Source organism: Larus michahellis, chromosome 1 (assembly GCF_964199755.1).
Source record: "Larus michahellis chromosome 1, bLarMic1.1, whole genome shotgun sequence".
NCBI classification, from domain to species: domain Eukaryota; kingdom Metazoa; phylum Chordata; class Aves; order Charadriiformes; family Laridae; genus Larus; species Larus michahellis.
Genome location: NC_133896.1, coordinates 192911919 through 192919481, shown reverse-complemented (window position 1 = coordinate 192919481; position 7563 = coordinate 192911919). Strand labels below are relative to the sequence as shown.

Below are 7563 nucleotides of genomic sequence, written 5' to 3'. Positions count from 1 at the left end.
CAGCACTGTTTGACTCGTGTCCACACCCTTCAGACCTGTCCCACTGGTCACAGGCATACCACAGAGCAGCTGGCTGGCTTCCCTCCTGGACTGCTGCCGGATCCTTACGGCTCTAGGGCACAATTATCCCATTTGGCAGGGGAGGCTGTCATCTGAAATAAAGTGAGGACTCCACTGCAGCCCATATGAGAAATGTTTTTACAGCATGACCCCGAGGGCCTGTGTTTCATGCCTGGTGGGATGACCAAAAGCATGTGGGAGCAAAGAAGGATGCAACGTCTGATGGGACAGTGTTGGAGATGGAAGGGTCCAGGCTTGATGTAGCCTATTCCATAGTGGGAACAGTCCTGAGGGTGAAGGGTAATGTCCTGGAGAAAGCTGCTTGAGGAGGTTTGAAACAGAGTCAACATGCAACCAAACAATCCAGTGTCTGAACCTTCTCCTTATCCCTCTTCCATTTACTATTGTAGACATTTTCCATCACATGATTTAGAAGGCCTTGCAGGGCTTTCCACATCAAGCAGTTGGATTCCTCCCCCACATACACGTGTGCAGGATGTTTCCTCCCAGTTATCTCACAACCCGCTCATTCCTGGGCTCAGGGCAACAGGATCCTTCCCAGGTACTGACGTAACACTGCCCAGCACTCTGCATTGACTTCTCCTGGAACAAGAAGCGCTCGGTGAAACTATCTGGGTGAAGGCTGCAAATAAACGTGACTATCTTCTCACGCAGAGTATCAATTCAATGCCATTCATCACCATGAACTGTTGTGGAAACCTGAGGAATGAAAAGAGATTCAACAGAAAATTTGACAAATTGACGGAGGATAAATACATTGGTAGCACAATGCAGCAGTTGGTCACACAGTGATCTGAACACAGCTTTTGGCTCAGGAAGTCTGGATTCTGTGTAAATTTAGCAATTTGCACTCTGCTGAGTCCTGGAAGCTGGGAAAGGATGCCACAGGGAGGATCGCTCTGTACTCAGATGAGAGAGAATTCATTATCTGAACAGAAATAATTTCGAGTTAGTTTGGGGAAGAGTCAACATGATTTTATAAAGGGAAATCACATCTCATAAATCTATTAGAGACTTCAGAAGGCATCAACAAATAAGTGTACAGCTAAGAACAGTTTTCCAAAGTCCTTCATCAAAGCCTCTTAAAGAAGTCATGCTGTGATGGTTTAAGAGGTAAGGTTATGTGAATAAAGGAATGATTAAAAGGCAGGAAACAGAAGGTAGAAATAAATAGCCAGTTCTGACAGTGGAAGGAGGTTGGCAGTGGAGTCATGCAGGGATTTGTACTCAAGCTTGTATTGTTCAGCATGACTTAAACCTGGAAAAAGGGAAGTTCCATGAGATGGGAGTTTGTTGTGGTTATTAAGCATCCAAGATAGTAAAGATGACGGACAACTGAGGAAGTTGCAGAAGAGTTTCACAATACACAGCAACTGGGCAATAAAAAGGCAGATGAAATTCAGTGTAGCTAATTCTAAAATTAATTACATCCAAAAAAAAAAATACCTGATTTTACATACATGATAGTAGGCTCTGAACTGACTTTTACTGCTTGGGAATTGGACCTTAGAGCTATAGAAAGATCTTTGAAAAGGGCAGCTCAGTGCTCAGCCACAGTCAAAGCAGCAAGTCACATTACTAAGAAAGGAACAGAGAATAAAATGGAAAACACCTTCAAGCCATTCTGTAAGCCCACAGTGCATCTGCAGCTGTGTGGGTTATGGACCCCCTAGCTCAAAAAGCACATAGCGAATAGAAAAAAATGTAGAGGGGTAGCAAGGATGAACGAAAGCATGGAACAGTTTTCCTACGAAGAATAACTAGATTAGGACTTCTCAGTTTAAAAAGAGAAAACAGAACAGAAGGAGGTTTTATAAAAATCTATAAAATCACTAGTGGTCTGAAAATAGTGAACAAGAAATGTTTATTGACTGTCTCTCCCTAGAACAAACCTAGGGGGTATCAAATGGAGTTGGCAGGTGGCAGGTTTGGGAGATAACCCTTCCTGTACAACATGCAGTAGTTCCACACGTAGCAGTGCAACTCCCTGCCACAGGATGCTGCAGATGATAAATGGGCTCAGAAAGCAACTGGACAAATTCAAGAGAGGAAAACCATTTACAAAAGTGTCATCTATGGCACCTCAGACCTTCCTGAGCCACACAATCATTTGTATAGCCTTTCGATATATTCTTATAAAGCAGCTCAGGTGTCCAAGCTAGACCACTGCAGTGCTTGCTACCTAGGCATGAAACTGCAGGCCTCAAATAGCTTCTGTACAGGACCACAAGTGCTCTTCTCCTTGATGATGCCAGCCACTGTGTTCCAATGTGTTCCAATATTCTGGTTTCTTCAATAATTAATGCATCCATGGTTTTACTCTGCTTCCAAAGCACTTTGTGAGATGGGACTGTCTTACCAAGACCAGGGTAGTTCCATTCTGCTGCTCAGGCTGATGAACCTAAAAATCACTCCTGAAAGACCTCAATGCTCTCAGGATGTGAAACTAGATGATTAGAAATGTAATGGGACAGTTGTGTAACGAGAGCTGCTGTGGCTGTCTACATGTTCTTTAGGAAAGGATGGCAGATGGTGGTGGCGTTTGAGTTCTGGGCAACTGAGTGGCATGAATGCATGCACATTTGCGAGGGAACAGAGGATGAGACAATCAAGAGCTCACAGGTCAGGAGCGGCCAACAAAAGGGATATTGTTGTGGGCATCTCCTACAACTCAATCAAGAAATGGAGAAAGATAAAGCCTTCTCTGAGCAACTGGAAACTGGTTCAGAACAGACTAGAACAGGTCCCATTTTCTGTAACTGGAAAAATCTGCTGACTGGAAAAACTTTCATCTTCAGTCACAACATCTTCACTTGCAAGGTCTGCTGTCAGGCCTACCAGGTATCTCTGTCTAGCAGCAAAGGTTGGAGGATAAAGGTACTTACTAGTCACACTAGAGGAAGACTGAGTCAGTGTTGCAATAAGCTGGACATACACAGGCCCATGGGGCTGGATTGGCTACATCTGACAGCGCTGAAAGAACTTGCCAATGTCATTGTGAGACTGCTTTCTATCAGTTTTGAAAGGTTGTGGTAATTGGTGATGTCCCAGATGGCTGGAAGAAAGAAAACATCATAAACCACTTCAAGAAGGGCAAAAAGGACCATCTGGGGAACTACAGGCTGATCAGTCTAACCAGACCCCTGGAAGATTATCAAGAAAGCCTCCTCAAAGCCATTTCCAGGCACAAGGTGGACAAGAAGTTGATTTAGAACAGCCAGCATGTATTTACCAACAGTAAATCGTGCCTAACTAACCCATTTGCCATCTTTGATGAGATGACTCTCTTGGTGGGTGGAGAAAGAACAGTGGATGTCATTTTGCTTGACTTCAGCAAGGCTTTCAGTATAGTCTCCCACAGTATCCTTGCAGCTAAATCAAGGAAACATGGACTCGATGGGTGGACTACCATGTGGGTGAATAACTGACTGGACTATCAGGCTCGAAGGGTACTGGACAACAATTTAAAGTCTAACTGGCAGCCAGCTGCAAGTGGCATTCTTCTGAGGTCAACACTGAGGCCTGTGCTATTCAATGCTTTTGTCTACACCTTCCACAAAGGTATGAAATGCACCCTCAGCAAGTTTGCAGATGACTCCCAATGAGGGGAGTGACTGATACACTGAAGAGCAGGCCTGCTGTTCACAGAGACCTTCACTAGCTGGAGGAGGGTGCCAACGAGAACATCACAAACTTCAACAAAGACAAATGCCAGTCCTGCACCTCATGTGGACTAACCCTGTACCACAGCACAGGTTGAGCACCTACTGGCTAGGGAGAAGCTCTGTAGAAAAGGATCTTGGGGTCACAGTGAAGAGCAAGTTGAACGTGAGTAAACAGTGCACCCTTGCAGTGATAAGGTCAGCAGCATACTGGGTGGTATAAGCAAGGGTGTTGTCATCAGGTTGATGGAAATAATTCTTCCCGCCTACTCAGCACCCTTCAAACCACATCCAGGGCGCTGTGACAGTTTTGGGCTCCCCAGCACAAGAGAGATATTGACAAACTGGAAGGAGTTCAGAGGGGCTGAAGCCATTGAGGTGATCAGGGAACTAGAGTATATAGAATCATAGAATCATTTAGGTTGGAAAAGACCCTTGGGATCATCGAGTCCAACCAGCAGCCCCACTCTACAAAGTTCTCCCTTACACCATACCCCCTAACACCACATCTAAACAAGTCTTAAACATATTCAGGGATGGTGACTCCACCACCTGCCTGGGCAGCCTATTCCAGTGTCTGACCACTCTTTCTGTGAAGAATTTTTCCCTAATGTTCAGCCTAAACCTACCCTGCTGCAGCTTGAACCAATTCCCTCTTGTTCTATCCCTAATTAGCTGTGAGAAGAGACCAGCACCAACCTCTCTACAGTGTCCTTTCAAGTAGTTGTAGATAGCGACAAGGTCTCCCCTCAGCCTCCTCTTCCTCAAACTAAACAGTCCCAGCTCCTTCAGTCGCTCCTCATAAGATTTATTCTCCAGGCCCTTCACCAGCTTTGTTGCCCTCCTCTGCACTTGCTCCAGCACCTTTGCATGATGTGCAAAGAGAGGCTGCAGGAGCAACAGCAGTCTTCCACCGCCTAAAGGGGGATTATAGAGAAGACAGAACCAGTTCCTCAGAGGTACACAGCAAAACGAGAGGGAAAGATCACAAGTTCGAACACGGGAAATTCTGACTGCAGATTAGGAAGTAATTCTTCACCATGGCAGTGGTTACGCACTGGCACAGGTTGCCCACAGTCACTGTGAAAATGCCACCTTTGGATATTTTCAAACCTGATCGCACAAGGTCCTGAACAACCTGATTTAACTTCAAAGCTTTGAGGTTTGTGCAGCTTTGTGCCTGCTTTCAGCAAACGCTTCGGACTAGACGACCTCCAGAGGCCTCTTCCAACTCCTGATGTTTCTACAATTCTATAACTGCCATACAAATACATCTAAAACCCACAATGTTAAACCATAAAACCATAATTACTAAACAAAGCCAAATCTACATTACTTTGCATATACAACGTAACGCTGACATGCACACTCATCCCATGAGGGGAATAAAGAAATGTGTAATAAATAACACCACACACTGATGGAAATAAGAGGGACCCACTATTATGAAGACCAACATACATGAAGCAAACCAAGATGGGATTTAAACATGCAGGACTACCAGTATGTGTCACAGCTCCTATTTTATCATTCAGCTTTACTGGAGCAAATGATTTACAATAACAATGTTTTGTGAAAAACAAAAGATCTGGTCTGCAAAGGCAAAGCTGAGTCCAACATAAAAATATTTTTGCTCTGTTTATTTTGTAATTATCCCACCGACACACACTGCCAAGAGCTGGAGAGCTTGTGTCACTGCATTCATTTTGAAGCCTAGTTAAAATAGTCAGTCAGTCTACAGTGCTTCACAAACGAACACACAGAACATTAAGCACAACTGACTTTTCATCTCTATTTTATTTCACAGAAGCAACGCCTTCTGGGTTGAGAAGGAGAGATTTCGGGGTAAATCCGCAGTTCTCAAATGACATTGTTCATAATTTAACCAAAACAATACAATACGTAAGTAAATGCCACAAAACTTGTGCATATTCAACTGTCTGAAGAGATTAGCCCCTTCTTAAATAATGGGAAGAGAATTAATGAAGCCTACCTTCAGTGAAACACTCTTCAAAATCTGGCTTGCTTTATTATAGACAAAAAGTTTTCTGTACACAATCATCTCTGTTTTTCCTGACAGTAGGACACTCAGTTATTCCAAAATTTGGTTACAAGCACCATGAATGTAAACAATTAAAACTTTAATTTCTAGTTAAGTATCAGTAAACAGAACAGAAAGAAACACTTGGAGACAGAAGCAGTGGAGACAGCATAAATACAGAGTCCATGGAAGCTCATTTGACTTTCTTCCCGTTAGGATTAACGTGGTAAAATCTGGAGCTGAGATTTTTTGCGGAGCTGACGGTTAATGCCACACGTGAAGCCTCACGATTGACACTTGAGCTATCCTGTGCTTGTCTGTAGACTTCCAGTACCAGTGCTTCCTGCCGCATCCGGAGACGGCCCCCAGATGTGCTGAACTCCTTCTTGCAGAGGCAGAAAGATGTTTCAAAGCCTCCTCTTCCTTAAAAGCCCCAAACAGCTTTTGGGGTCAGGAGTCGGGATGTTGGCATGATTCCAGGATCAGACAGACACATCAGCTCAAACCAGTTCTTGATTTCATGTTCAGATCAAACATTACCTATATTATTAAAATATTGTGAAAAGGCCTTTCCCCCCCCCCCCCCCAATAATGAATACTAAAATTTTTAACAGATTTGAATCAAATTTATCCTGTTGGTTGTCATATCTGTAAGTGGCCAGTGTTGATAAAATGTCTCTCACATAAATATACAATGCTATTTCATCATTTGTTTTTGTACTACCATGAATATAACAGAAAATAAGGAATCATAAATTTAAACCTGTGGAGCCTGACTGTCCTAGGCATTGCTGCTCATCCGGTGAATTGAAAGCTGATGGAAAAAACTGCTGGTCTGACCTCACAGTGTTTTACAAGTATTTTGACAGGGTACAAACAATAACATGGAGCACAGCTTTGGATAAATCGGATCCGCTGTGTTCAGAGGGAGTTCGATCTAAAGGCCACGGAAGTCAGAGGAAAGACTGCGTGGACTCTGAAGGAGTATAGAGCAGGTAAACACATGCACACCATGACAAATCCTTCATCGGTGCTATTTCTGGCCCCAGACATTTCCTAAGAGTACAGTTTACCCAAAACTGCAGTAAGCCTAAACTGTTTGGAGGGCAGGAGGAGGCTGATAATCTCCTGTGCTCTTAGAGCTTGAATAGATTTTCCTATTTATACATTGTGTTTAGCACAAAAGACAAGGTCTACTTCTGGTATATGCTATGATAGCATCTCACAAAGAGGAGACATCAACTTCAGCCTGATGCCTCTTTCCCTGTGTGCAGAAAATGACAGCAAAATGAAAAAGCCTTGAGGAGCAGCATCCTGGCTCTTGACTGTCCCTCTGGCCTCTTCTGGATTGGGGGTGCAGCTTTAATGGAATCCCCCCTCCTCCCCTCCAAACCTGGACTCAATTTCCCCCAGGCTTTCTTCCAGCGTTGTTTCTATAAACTATGCACTAATGGGCCAGGGGAGCTGCTCCGCTTTTTGTAAATATTATTTAGAATATCAGTGTGCTTTTTTTTTGGCTTTGTTTTCAAAGCAGCAATTCTTCTGAGTTAAACTACCTGGTAATATAGCACACATTTTTCTCCACAAACGTGTTTTTATTCCATCTACCACAATACCATCATGGTAGGTCTTCAGCATCTGTACCTGTATATACGTTACATACAGCATTATACATACACCTTTCAACACGGTCATTTTCTCACTGGTTAGACCAGAGCTGCCATCAGTGCCACTTCTCTGCCAAAAATGTAACTTTTCAGAACACGCATGATGCAATCT

At 43.6% G+C, this 7563-nt stretch overlaps 1 protein-coding gene across 1 annotated transcript in view; it reads right to left on the bottom strand.

The window, feature by feature from the left end:
- Positions 1-745: 745 nt before the first annotated feature.
- FAM124A (family with sequence similarity 124 member A) overlaps positions 746-7563 on the bottom strand; it is a 53361-nt gene continuing 46543 nt past the window's right edge. The window contains exon 5 of the transcript XR_012585278.1: positions 746-780. The gene's annotated coding sequence lies outside the window, so the exon portion shown is untranslated. The remainder of the gene's footprint in view (positions 781-7563) is intronic.